Genomic DNA, 14,202 nt, shown 5'->3' with positions numbered 1-14,202 from the left:
CCTACTAATGCAGTCTGTGAAGAGGAAATTAAAACAATTTCAAAACAGAAGGAAAATAAAAGAGATTAAGGCAGAAATCATACCATGTTTATGCTACTTATTCCTGGGCTATGTTAGATGTTAATGAAACGTATAAAAATATCAATTCAGGTCAATCATCTTAATTATAGATTATGCTACTTTTAAGAACAATCAAGAGAAGCAACAGTTGAAAATGTTGCTCAACACACTGATAATTAACGAATGTGATAAAAGCCTCAGTCAGTTTGAATTCTCTATCCTCAGATTTAGGGAAATATTTTCATGCCTATTGAATTTTATTCAGACTGTTCAATTTAGTGTGATGAACACTCAGTCCCTCAAATATGTCCAACTTGTTGCAACCCCATGGACTATAGCCCATTAGGCTCCTCTGTCCATGGAATTTTACAGGAAAGAATACTGGAGTGGGTTGCCATTTCCTCCTCCAGAGGATCTTTCTGACTCAGGGATTGAACTCACGTCTCCCACACTGCAGGCAGACTTTTTTTTTAAACCACTGAGCCACCAAGAAAGCCCTCAATTTAGTACAAGACATGTTTTAAAGGATCTTGGTTTTCAAAATAAAATAAAAAGAGATTAATGCAGATTGGGGAAATATATGCTCAATCTCCAATGGAAAGAAAGCTCATTTATTTTCCAACATCTTTTTTTTTTTCATTCTGATCATATGGCTGTAGCTTTGAAAGAAAGAATTGAGCTACTGGCTGTAGTGAGAGACATTCTAGTCTATGCTTCTGATCTTCTTACACACCAAACCACCAGTGTTTTGTGGTGACATAGATGGGCGGGATGGGGTTAGGGGTGGGAGGGAGGTCCAAGAGGGAGGGAATATATGCATACATACAGCTGACTCATTTCACTGTACAGCAGAAATCAATACAACATTGTAAAGCAACTATAATTCAATTGAAAAAAAAAACAGAAATTGGAAGTCCTGAACATTTTCATCAAAATTTGTTACACATATCCAGAGGAATCATCTCATTAACTAAGAGGGTTAGCCTTCACAGAGAATGTTGCCTTTTCATTCCCAAAGAAAACAGAGGCATCTGTTCTACCTCTGCCTTGGCCAGACACTCACATCTGGGAGAACGACTGGCCAAGAGAGTGTCACATGTTCTCCTTGGCTAAATGAACCATAAGGTGATTAGCCAGGAACCACCCCACAGAGAAAACTGACCATAAAGTCAACCCAAAGTAAAGTAGATCTGAGCTATGGAAAGAATAGGGCTTCCTAGACAAATTATTTGAGCACCTGGGCTTATCCAGTTGTGAAGACAAGAAAAATCTACATATATTTTTTTTCAGTTCCATAAGCCAGTACACTTCAACCCAGCCCCACATCTTTCAACTTATTTTACTGTGAATTGGATTTCTCTCACTAGCAACCATAAGAATTTTGACCAGCATAGTCATTCTTCCCTAAACTCTACAGAATCACTCCGATCACATTCATCACTTCAGAGAATATAATAGGGGTGTTTTAGATGCATAGTAACTTGAGTAATTTTTACATTAGATGTCAGGTGTAATACTTAACCTCTTTTTTACCATGGTTTGGGCTTCCCTGTGGCTCAGCTGGTCAGGAGTCCACCTGCAATGTGGAAGACCTGGGTTCTATCCCTGGGTTGGGAGGATCCCTTGGAGAAGGGAAAGGCTACCCATTCCAACATTCTGGCCAAGAGGATTCCATGGATTGTACAGTCCATGCAGTCGCAAAGAGTTGGACATGACTGAGCAACTTTCACTTTTCACTTTACCATGGTTTAAATAATGGAGAATTTTCCATATGTTCCCATCAATGTGCCCTGATCCTTTTTCCCAGCAAGCAAAGGTAGATGACTCTAGCTCCACCTGGATGCCTTTAAAACCTAAAAACATAACAAAACACTGCAACAACAAAACACATTTGATGTGTTCTATAAGGCTTATTAATGTCTTCTTAAATCTGCCAGTTTCTATTTTGTATGTAAAATTTTCCCAATTTTTTTCTTTTCTAATGGGAGGCCTGGTGTGCTGCAATTCATGGGGTCGCAAAGAGTCAGACACGACTGAGCGACTGAACTGATCTGAACTGAAACATAAACTCTATATTTTCTATTTATTCATTTACTCTCTGAGCCAGTATTTATAAATATCAACTATGTACCAAGGATTATGCTGTCTGTTGATTGAAAATGAAAACAAATATGGTAATTATTTTAAAATTTGATAGTTGTTTAAACACCAAAGATAAGCCAGGAATAGAATCCAGCTTCCTTACTCCCCTGACAATGCCCCTTCTTAAATAAAAACCTATTTCTTTTAAACAGTAACACTGGTTTTCTTTTATACAGTACCACCCATTTTCAAACTTGGGAAGACAGATTAAAAACTGCATTCTTTTGCCTAGAAGTTACAAACATTGCCCAAACATTAGTCTACTCAAAGAGAGGGGTGGGGAATTCTTTCCAGTGTGTACAATTTATCAAGGAGACACAAAAATATCACTCTCATTTACTGGAGCTTAGTCATGAAAGCACATTTACCTCATCAAAGAAAACATTTAAAAATGAAGCTTCTCTTTAAAATATGTCTTTACCAATTGAAAAGAGAATTGCAACAACATTTTGACAATAATAGCCTTGAAAGTTTTAATCAACTTTAAGTAAAAGTGCTGAAATGGCTTAGTTTTTGTCAGCGATACCAGATATATATTTCAGAAAGACATGGGCTAAATATGGAGAGACCCTGGGCCTCACCTCAGTTCTGCACCTGACCTGTTTGGTGACATTTGGTAAATTCTCAGCTTCTGAGTTTGAAAATTCAACTCATCCAAACATCTTATTTTTAAATATGCAAGGGATAAAGTTTCACATTTTGTTAAAATTGGGACATTTGCTCACTTAGTACTCAATTCCAAAGACAAAGCGGGATTTACGTTGATACCTGTCATCATTATCCATGCAAGCCTAATCAGTTATCCATTCATTCATTGCTTCATTTTTACTTTCTTTTTTTTTTTAAACCTTTTTTTTTTTTATTAGTTGAAGGCTAATTACTTCACAACATTTCAGTGGGTTTTGTCATACATTCGATCTACTCCTGCATTTCATTTCTGCTGGATAAAAAGCCAAATTTTCTCTAAAGGGGCAGATAATAAGTATCTTATTAACTCATTTCAGAGAGGCAGATAAATAAACATCTTCCGCTTTGTAGGCTATATAGTCTTTGTCACAGTAATCCAGTTATATCATTTTAACAGGAAAGTAGCTATAGACAGAACATAAACAAATAGATGTGATTCTGATACAATAACTTTATTCACCAAAACAAAAAGAAAGAAAAACTGAGGAGCCATATTTTGCCCAAGAGCTATAAGACTGACCCCTGTTTTAAACAAAAAAAACTGAAAAAAAAAAAATTGAATGGAATAAGTGGCACCATGGTAATATTTTTACATGATTATTATTTAATCCTCACACACACAATTCCATGCATTTAATGTGCAGAACATGGCAGAAAATGAGATACAGATTTCCCATTCTCATAGGTTTTACATTTTTATATAGGAAAAAACTCAACAAATTAATATTAAATAAGTAAATTATATGAAGAAAAAGTAGCATAAAGGCATAGAACGTGACAGAGTACTCTTTCACATGTATTGATTAATCCAGAACTTCTCTCTGATAAACAGTTGGGTAGAGGCCTGAATGAAGTGAGGACACACTCTTTATAGATATCTGGGGAGAAGTGCTTCAGGAATAAGAAAGAGAAAGGGGGAAAATTTAAAGACTTTGGGCTGGGAGTATACTTGCTCCTTTATAGGAACAACTGGGAGTTTTATGTGAGAGAAATGAAGTCAGTAAGATGAATGGAGACATCCCTTGCTCATATCCCCTCCCTCCACCCCCGACCAACAATGATAATTTGGCACTGGTGCAAAAAACAAAAGCGTACTATGGGAGCCTTAAGGATAAAAGCTGGAGACTGTGAAGCCTCAATGTAGTCCAAGACCAACAAAAGACATCGAGAGCTACTGGAGAAGGCAGATTCCCACCCACTTGATTTACTGACCATGATCCCGGGTTCTGACCCAGAAAACAGTTTTGTAATGGTTCGCCTTCTTTGGCCTTGGCTCTGTCACCAGCAACTTATACCAAGGACCTGGTAGGGGTTGGGGCAGTCTCAGCTGGACCTGAAGTGGCTTGTGAACTGAGTCCAGCCCTCTCAAGTCCTGCAACTCCTAAAGGTCAGTCCCCCAAACTCAGTCCAGCTGTCAATTCTGAAAGGACCCTGGAACTGATTACCTACTTTCTGCCCATTACTCCTTGAGAAATATGCTATCTGAGCAAATGGGGAGAAATTTGGTGCCAAGGGAGCAGAGAAGAAAGATATCAAAGGAAATGCTTACAGATATCAAACACGCACAACACTCTACCCACTGCCCCAACACTCTCCTTGAGGTTATCGTCCAGCTTGCATGCATGCATGCTAAGTTGCTTCAGTTGTGTTCAACTCAGTGAGACCCTATGGACAGCAGCCCACCAGGCTCCTCTGTTCACAGGATTCTCTAGGCAAGAATACTGGAGTGGGTTGCCATTTCCTTCTCCAAGTCCCGCTTGAGGACATTCCTATTTTAGGATATCATGGATTTGAGGAGTCTGCCAACTATCTCTCTACCTAATCAGGTTGAACCTTCCCAGTTCAACCCAGCGTCCTCTAGAATACTTGTAGCAGGTATTAGGATGGGACAGAACTAAAAGTCAGAGCCAATAGTTGGTTGAGTCCAGAAGCCAGAAACAAGCTCTGGACCCACCTGAGCACAACAGAACATCAGTTGACTCACGGGTCAGTTTGGTTTCTACATTCCCTTTGATTATAACACCAGCAAATTCATTAACATTATTAACATTTAGTTCCCAGTGTATGAATACCCTGTGCTGATCATAGTTATGTCAATATTTTTCAGAGTATATTTTTAGAAATGTGTCTTAGTTTTCATCAAAAATGTATCAACTATTATCAAGTGAAGAACACATCTTACAACAAAGCTATAGCAGATAAACCCATCTTTGAGTGGTAGGACTCTGAGGTATGTTTCATACTATCATGCAGGGTTCCCCACTGGATTAAGCCCCAGCCATCCACAGTGGTAATTGTCTGCTCACACAACTTTACAGGCTTTCTATATTCCCCTAACTTCTCTATTTCCATGTGGGGGCTTCCTGGAAATACCTTGCAAATATATTATTTAAATTTACATCTCTGTCCTACAGTCTGACTCTGGAAGATTCCAACATAAGACAGAGCTAATATAGGACTCTGATGTGCATTTAGTATACTGCAAAGGGGAGGGGGGCACCTTTATTCTTTGCAGTGGTCCCCAACATTTTGGCACCAGGGACCAGTTTTGCGGAAGACAATTTTTCCATGGACCAGGGGAGGGGGGTAATTTCAGGATGATTTAGGTGCAGTACACTTAATATATATGTTATTTCTAATCCAGTGGCACCACTGATCTGACAGGAGCTACCAGTCTGTGGTCTGGAGTTTGGGGACACCTGCCTTAGAGCTTATCCTTAGGTTCTTTGACCAATACAGTTAGGTGAGGAGTTTGGTTGGTAAATTACTTAGAATGGAGTTTTAACCAAAGTTCCTCCATGTATTAGTTGTATGACTTTGGTAAAGTCAATTAGTATCTTCTAAGCCTCTGATTCTTCATCTGTCTGTACACTAACTATAATCTCTCCATCTCTCTTATTTTTATTCTTACTCAAAAAACACCTGGGGATTTAAATCCTACAGCTTTTCCAGTCATGCCTTTCTTATTAAAATATTAAATACATACCAATCTATCTGACCACAGGTTTACATAGATATGCCTTTTATTTATTTTGTTCTTTCCCTACTGTTCTGCATAGAAAAACTACCTCAAAAATCACTATAAAGACATGCATATTAATTTCATTACCATAATTTAGACAGGAAAACCTGTCTACATTTTATTGGATTAATATTGGACATTTTCTCCTGCTGTAATCACTGGCCCTGCTTCTGGAATAATGCTAATGATAACTAATGATAAATATTTCTACCACTGTATTACTATTTTTTGAGGACTATGTTAAATTCTATAGAAACACAAAATTCCTGCATGACAGGTACTGTTTCCCTTATTAGTTGTGAAAACTGAAGTTCAGTATAATAACAATGATGTACTTAGTTTCACAGTTAAAAATCACTGGAGCAATTAAATGGCACTAGAGCAAGAACTATGGGGCTTCCCTGGTGGCTCAGAGGTTAAAGCGTCTGCCTGCAATGCAGAAGACCTGGGTTCGGTCCCTGGGTCGGAAAGATCCCCTGGAGAAGGACATGGCAACCCACTCCAGTATTCCTGCCTGGAGAATCCCATGGATGGGGGAGCCTGGTGGGCTATAGTCCACGGGGTCGCAAAGAGTCGGACACAACTGAGCGACTTGACTTTCACTATGTGTATTTCATTAAACATGTTATATTTTAAGCTAAAATCACCTTTCTCATTTTATACTGTTACCTAATACTAAATACTGACACACAGATCAACCAAGAACAAATGGTATATAGTAAGTAGTCAATAACTGGTAGTTTGCACTATTGATATTACTAATTATTATTTTAAAAGTATATTTTGAGAATTCATAAGACTTGTCAAATGTTATTTATTTATATTTATATTTGTGGAAAGAATCACACATATCTAAACTTGGGAATCCAATAAACAGATATGTGTCTGATATCAAAATATCTGAGACTTGGAATCTATGTCTAATCAAATTTTGATTTTTTTCCCTATAAAAATAGCTCCATTCTTCTGTGTTATTACTAGAACAGTCACCACAGCAGAAGTGTGCATATAGGGCAGCACACGGTCTAAGAGTGGTTAAGCTGTGGTTCAGCCTCATCATTAAACTCCTTTCCAGAATCCCTTGCTTGTAGTTTTTTGTTTTTGTTTATAGCTTCCAAATCTGACTTTTAGGGTATTACAAAAATTCTGAAAAAATTTAATAGCCTCTGATAATATGCTTTTCCCTTTAAACAATAGGGTCTGCTTTTTGCAACCAAAACTATTCAGTATCCAACAACAGTAATTGTTTGCCATTAATAAATGGCAAAGGCTTAATAGATTAATCAATGAAAATAAAATATAGGAATCTTTGGATTTCAGAGAGCTTCCCTTGTGGCTCAGCTGGTAAAGAATCCGCCTGCAGTGTGGGAGACCTGGGTTTGATCCCTGGGTTGGAAAGATCCCCTGGAGAAGGGGAAGGTTACCTACTCCAGTATTCTGGCCTGCAGAATTCCATGGACTGTATAGTCTTCCCTGGTGGCTCAGATGGTTAAGCATCCGCCTATTATGCAGGAGACCCAGGTTCAATCCTTGGGTTGGGAAGATCTCCTGGAGAAGGAAGTGGCACCCCACTCCAGTATTCTTGCCTGGACAATCCCGTGGATGGAGGAACCTGGTAGGCTACAGTCCATGGGGTAGCAAAGAGTCAGACATGACTCAGTGATTTCACTTTCACTTTCTTTTGGATTTCAGAAAACTTGATGCAAATACCTGGAAAACCCTGGGTTACTTTTGTTTGCCTCAAACAAATAAAAACTTAAATATTTCCAAACTATCTTATGTGGTTTCCCATATTTCTGTTCTCTAAATCCTCTGAGCTAAGAAAGAAATGGAGTTCTAAATTATGTATTTACTTCGGTGATTCAGATGAATCGTTCAAACCATTAATTTGTGGTAACACACGATCAAAAACAACAAAAATAGAATCTACATTTTTAAACAAGATTTTGCTGTTCTCCTTGAAAGGGCAGAATCTGTAATGCAATTAGTCTTACTTATTCTTCATATGCATTTCTTACATTTATGTTAAGGAAAATATTTTCTCCACTTTAATAATCCTTCAGTTCAGTTCAGTCGCTCAGTCATGCATGTCTGACTCTTTGCGACCCCATGGACTTCAGTACGCCAGGCCTCCCTGACCATCATCAGCTCCCAGAGTTTACTCAGACTCATGTCCATTGAGTCCGTGATGTCATCCAACCATCTCATCCTCTGCCGTCCCCTTCTCCTCCCACCTTCGATTTTTCCCAGCATCAGGGTCTTTTCAGATGAGTCAGTACTTCACATCAGGTGGTGAAAGTGATCCTAACTTGCTCCAAATTTAGTCTGTACATTATAAACTTGATCAACTGTCCACTGAATTAGGGTTAAACACACACACACATGCACACAAATGCTTGTTTCTTAATTTCTATAAAACCTTTCAAATTCAGCACTAAATAGTAAACTATTGAGTCGATAGTGAAAAATGTTCCCCTAAGAATCATAAGTTCCTTGTATAATCAAATTGGACAGAACACATTTTTTCCTATGTATTGCAACATTATTTCTTACATATCACTCTGTGATGGATTGTATTGACAAAAATATGCATAATTTAGGTGTCATAAAAACAAGAACTCAAAAAATGTATCATCTGAATTATAATTTATCCTACAACAGAACAACTCCTTTTGAATGTAGATGACTAGCAAAATGCATTAAGCACAATATATTTAAATAAAAGTGCATTCTCCACCAGTGTTTCTCAAAGATACTAATTCAAGATTCTATAGAGGGAAGAAAAGTATTGCAATATAGATGCATGTTTATCATATTGAATCACAGCTGAAATTGCAACTTGGGACTTTGGGAAGTTTTTAATTTTAATCTTTTTGTTTTGTTCTTTCACATGAAATATTCAATTTCCAGGGCAGCTCCAGGGTACATTTGAAACTTTTTAAGACATGGCAAGAAAACCCAAAGAAAAAGAGTTTTAATTCTTACCACAATTTTTTAAGCACAAACCAACTTTTAAATGCCTTAAAAAATGAAGAGTCATAACATTCAAAAGTTCAGTCTGCATATGTGCTCAACTTCAACCCTCATGAAGAATATTAAAGATAAATATTAAGCAAACAAACCATAAGGAGGAAGAATAAACTGGAAAATATTATAGTATTTTAAAGTATAGAGAATTCTTATTTTTAATATATGACATAAAGAGATCTTTTTAACATGGTATTGCAGTTTCTATCAGAAATAGAGTATTTTATGTTTTCCTAATATTTCATCTTAAGAAGAGAGGCTACTTTGGGTGCATCTTCATCACAATGAACAACTTTATAATCATCCACATCCCAGGTTTGTCAGGAAAATAATAGAAGTATTAGATTGCTTCATCTCTGGAGTTGAACTCTTAGGATCCTTTCCTTTTTCTTCACCTTTTTTTTTCAGAATGTGTTCTGGGTTAAAAGAAGGCAGGGGAGTCAGCTTACTGCAGAGCATTGTTATCTTCCTAAAACCTTCTTGGTTGGGGATGTGCTACGTATTGAAATACACCAAGGACACTTGCCAGGGCAAAGTGCCATTTAATCCCTTGCTAACATAATAAGCTGTCACTAGGTGTAGGATTCACCAGAGTACAAGTCTATTCTCAAAAGATTCTGCACTAATATATATGAAATGCATCTTGACACTCTCTGAGAAACACTCTTTTCTGACAATAGTCAGAAGGTGGCCCAGGTGGTGATTTTTCCTGAATGCACTTACTGTTAAGGAAACAATCAGAAAATCATGCCTAGAGATTCTGCAGGTTGGGTGTCCACTCTCATGAACAGAACCTCAGTTGTGTGTCCCTTTAGAAACACATGTTTCTAAAACACACACTTTGTGTGTCCTAATAGAAACTTATAAATAGAACAAAATAATGTTTTAATTATTTTTGTGAAGCTAGTATTGTTTTAGGAGCAATTTATGACACAAAGGAGGTATAGAATGATGTCTTATTTTTCCTAAGAATGGTTTATAATCTAGACTCACCTGAAAACAGCTGTGAAAATCTTAGTTCTGAATATGAATGCTTATTTATCAGTAGTATTGTATGAACTATAACAGCCATATTTTATAATGGTAAAATCAATGAAACAGACTTAAAAGTACTCTATCATTTATGACTTGATACATATAAAAATTTTCACAAGAAAATGCAAATTAGATTGTATTGCTATGTATTTAATAAAATACATTTTCATGGGGGGGAAAGGTACAATTACTTGCAATTGAGATTATCTCTGAAACTATGGAATGCGATTTGGAAGAGATGATTCAGAAATCAAAATGGGCCAGACACATTTCACATGTCTTGAGATTAGTATTTGGTCAAAAAGTAAGATGAAAAAAAGTTGGGCAGAAGAAGAAAGACTGGAGAAATGAGGGGACAGTGAAAAGAAGATCCCCAGGGTAGAGAAAGAGTTTAGTTTGAGGAAAAATAGAAAACACATTTGGCCATGAAAACCAATGTAAGACTTCTGGACTATGCTGATGGACAGCAGACACTCTGATATGTCACCCTGATCCCTCCATTCTTGAGACCTGTTGATCCCACTGCTGGCAGTCTCTCAGCAGGCATCTTTCAGCTTTCAGCTCTTTCAGCAATTACCTCTGCTGCAGAAAAGCACCTTGATCAAAGTCACACATACCATAAAAGATCAATGTGGGAACATAAATCTGATCATCTGAACATCTTGCCTTAATTTGCGATGATTCTGAAGGGCCATTCTAGTTCTGGAATTTGCCAAGAAGTTGGGCACAGGTGCTATTACAAATCCATCACATTTTGACCCCTCTGTCCACAGCTGCTCTCTCCTCTCTTCCAGAGGTCTGGATTCCAAGTTTTCCTTAATATAAACTTTCTACAAATTATAGACTATCTTAGAGTTAGCTCTCCCAGGAGCCCAACTGTGACTCCCTGGGGATGTGAAGAAAGGATATTTGGCAAAGACGTTGATGAACAAATTTGCTTATTTAGCTGCAAGGAAAGGAATGCAATAGGATCTGAAGTGGAAACCTATTTACTCTTTTAAACTATGTTAAGCTCTGAGAGAAAACAAAAAAATTATTATTAGCTTCCCCTCCTCTCTAACCATCCATCTACTTCACCAGAGGGGTAGTATGTTTTCTGAAAATTAATGAGTCAACGTACATTATCTTTATTTTAAAACCACTGAAGAATTGAGGTTTTGCATGTGGCTTTCCAGACCTTAGAAAAGTCATAGCTTACTTCATATCTAATTATGTCATGCTTTTACAGCTAACTGTGCCACAGTTAATTTTGTATTTTAGAAAATGTCTCCTGAATCTAAGTAAATATTCATGTCCTTATTCTTATGTCTTGAGGTAGTATGGGATTAAAAAAAATCATAGTCTTTGAAATAAAGAATAAGGGTAACTCAGGTTAGAAAGCAGAATCTCTAACTAGCTATATGGTATTTACCAAATCTCTGTCATTATTACATTTTCATCTTCCCTCATAAGGTTAATAAGTTTAAGTTAAATAGCATACACAAGTCACTGATAACTCCATAGAAAAGGATAAAAAGTACTTTTTCATCTTATTTGAAAATTTGATCTATGAGTAATTGGGAGTGCTTTATTGAGAAGCATTCTGAATCTACAGCTTAGTTTTTTTCTTTCTTCAGGAAACACTCTTACGCTACCAGCGGATTGTTGAAGCTGACTTGCAAAGGCGAACCTCAGAGATAACACAAGTTAGGTTCCAGACTACCGCAATAAAGCAAACCTCACAAAAGAGCGAGTCACACATTTCTTTTTTAGTTTCTTGTGTGTACAAAATTATGTTTAGAATATAGTATCATCTTTTAACTGTGCAATAGCATTATGTCTAAAAATCAATGAACATACCTTAATTTTAAAATATGTCATTGCTGACAATTGCTGACTACCACCTGAGCTTTCGGTTAGTCACAACAGCAACACCGAGGATCACTGATCTCAGATCTTCACAATAAATGGAATGATAAAGAAATGTTTGAAATACTATGAAACTCACCAAAATGTGACACAGTGACACAAAGGGAGTGAGTGCTGATGGCTGATAAACTTGCTCAAGGCAGGGTCACAACAAAACTTCAATTTGTGAAAGCACAATTAAGGGAAGTGCAATAAAATGAGGTGTGCCCACAAGAGCCAGTTATTATATAATTAGAATTTGTGTGAACTGGTTGTTAAACATAAATATCACTAGTAAACTATTTATTTAAAAAATAAATAATGAGGACTTCCCTGGTGGTTCAGTGGCTAAGACTGCAGGCTCCCAACTCAGGGGACCCTGGGCTCAATCCCTGGTCGGAGAACTAGATCCCACATGCCACAAATAAAGATCCCATGGGCTGCAGCTAAAGTTCCCACATGCCACTAGTAAAGTAAAGAAAAAGAAAGAAGAAAATGAAGTCGCTCAGTCGTGTCTGGCTCTTTTGTATTTACCAGGCTCTCCCATCCATGGGATTTTCCAGGCAAGAGTACTGGTGCAGTGGGTTGCCATTTCCTTCTCCAGGGTTTCTTCCCAACCCAGGGATTGAACCCAGGTCTCCCACATTATAGGCAGACGCTTTACTGTCTCAGCCACCAGGGAAGGCACAAATAAATAAATAAATATTATAAAAATAAATAATATAAATGTACAATTATATTTTTTTAAATGTAAGGAAATTCCAAAATTTATTGCCTCCTAATTGTTTTTTTTATTTTTTACTACATTTCAATAATATCTATGCTCTTGAGGTCATTTACATCTATTATATCTATATAGTGGAAATTTGTGTTCCAAATGCTACCGTGAAATTCTTTCCAACACATTTAGTGACGCCACACTGAAGCTTGAAATTGACCATAGTGGGGTTATTTGTAACAAATACTACAAATCAAGCCCCTCTCAATCCTGCCCCCTAGAGCCAGTTATTAAACATTTATTAGCACACCACTAGAAGATGTTTGAAGACTTCCCCGGTGGCTCAGCAGGTAAAGAATCTGCCTACAATGCAGGAGATGCAGGTTCAATCCCTGGGTCAGGAAGATCCCATGGAGGAGGAAATGGCAACCCACTCCAGGATAATTGCCGGGGAAATCCCATGGACAGAGGAGCCTGGCTGGCTACAGTTCATAGAGTCACAAAGAGTAGATGTTCAGGCTGGATTTAGAAAAGGCAGAGGAACCAGAGATCAAATTTCCAACATCCCTTGGATCACTGAAAAAGCAAGAGAGCTCCAGAAAAACATCTACCTCTGCTTTACTGACTACGCCAAAGCCTGTGACTGTGGATCACAACAAACTGTGGAAAACTCTGAAAGAAATGGGTATACTGGACCACCTGACCTGCCTCCTGAAAAATCTGTATGCAGGTCAGGAAGCAACAGTTAGAACTGGACATGGAACAACAGACTGGCTCCAAATCAGGAAAGGAGTGCATCAAGGCTGTATATTGTCACCCTGCTTATTTAACTTATATGCAGAGTACATCATGAAAAATGCTGGGCTGGATGAAGCACAGGCTGGAATCAAGATTGCCGGGAGAAACATCAATATCCTCAAATATGCAGATGACACCACCCTTATGGCAGAAAGTGAAGAAGAACTAAAGAGCCCCTTGATGAAAGTGAAAGAGGAGAATGAAAAAGTTGGCTTAAAACTCAACATTCAGAAAACTAAGATCACGGCATCTGGTCTCAGCACTTCATGGCAAATAGATGGAGAAGCAATGGAAACAGTGGCAGATGTTATTTTGGGGAACTCCAAAATCATTGCAGATGGTGACTGCAGCCATGAAATTCAAAGACACTTACTCCTTGGAAGAAACATTATGACCAACATAGCATATTAAAAAGCAGAGACGTTATTTTGCCAACAAAGTTCCATCTAGTCAAAGCTATGGTTTTTCCAGTAGTCATGTCTGGATGTGAAAGTTGAACTATAAAGAAAGCTGAGCACCGAAGAATTGATGCTTTTGAACTGTGGTGTTGGAAAAGACTCTTGCGAGTCCCTTGGACAGCAAGGAGATCCAACCAGTCCATCCTAAAGGGTGAAATATTCATTGGGAGGGCTGATGTTGAAGCTGAAATCTGATGCAAAGAATTGACACATTTGAGGAGACCCTGATGCTGGGAAAGATTGAAGGCAGGAGGAGAGGGATATGACAGAGGATGAGATGGTTGGATGGCATCACCAAGTCAATGGACATGAGATTGAGTAAACTCCAGAAGCTGGTGATGGACAGGGAGGCCTGGCATGCTGTAGTC

Source organism: Cervus canadensis, chromosome 18 (assembly GCF_019320065.1).
Source record: "Cervus canadensis isolate Bull #8, Minnesota chromosome 18, ASM1932006v1, whole genome shotgun sequence".
Lineage (NCBI taxonomy): Eukaryota > Metazoa > Chordata > Mammalia > Artiodactyla > Cervidae > Cervus > Cervus canadensis.
The sequence above is the reverse complement of the archived record's forward strand: the minus strand, read 5'-3'. Positions refer to the sequence as shown.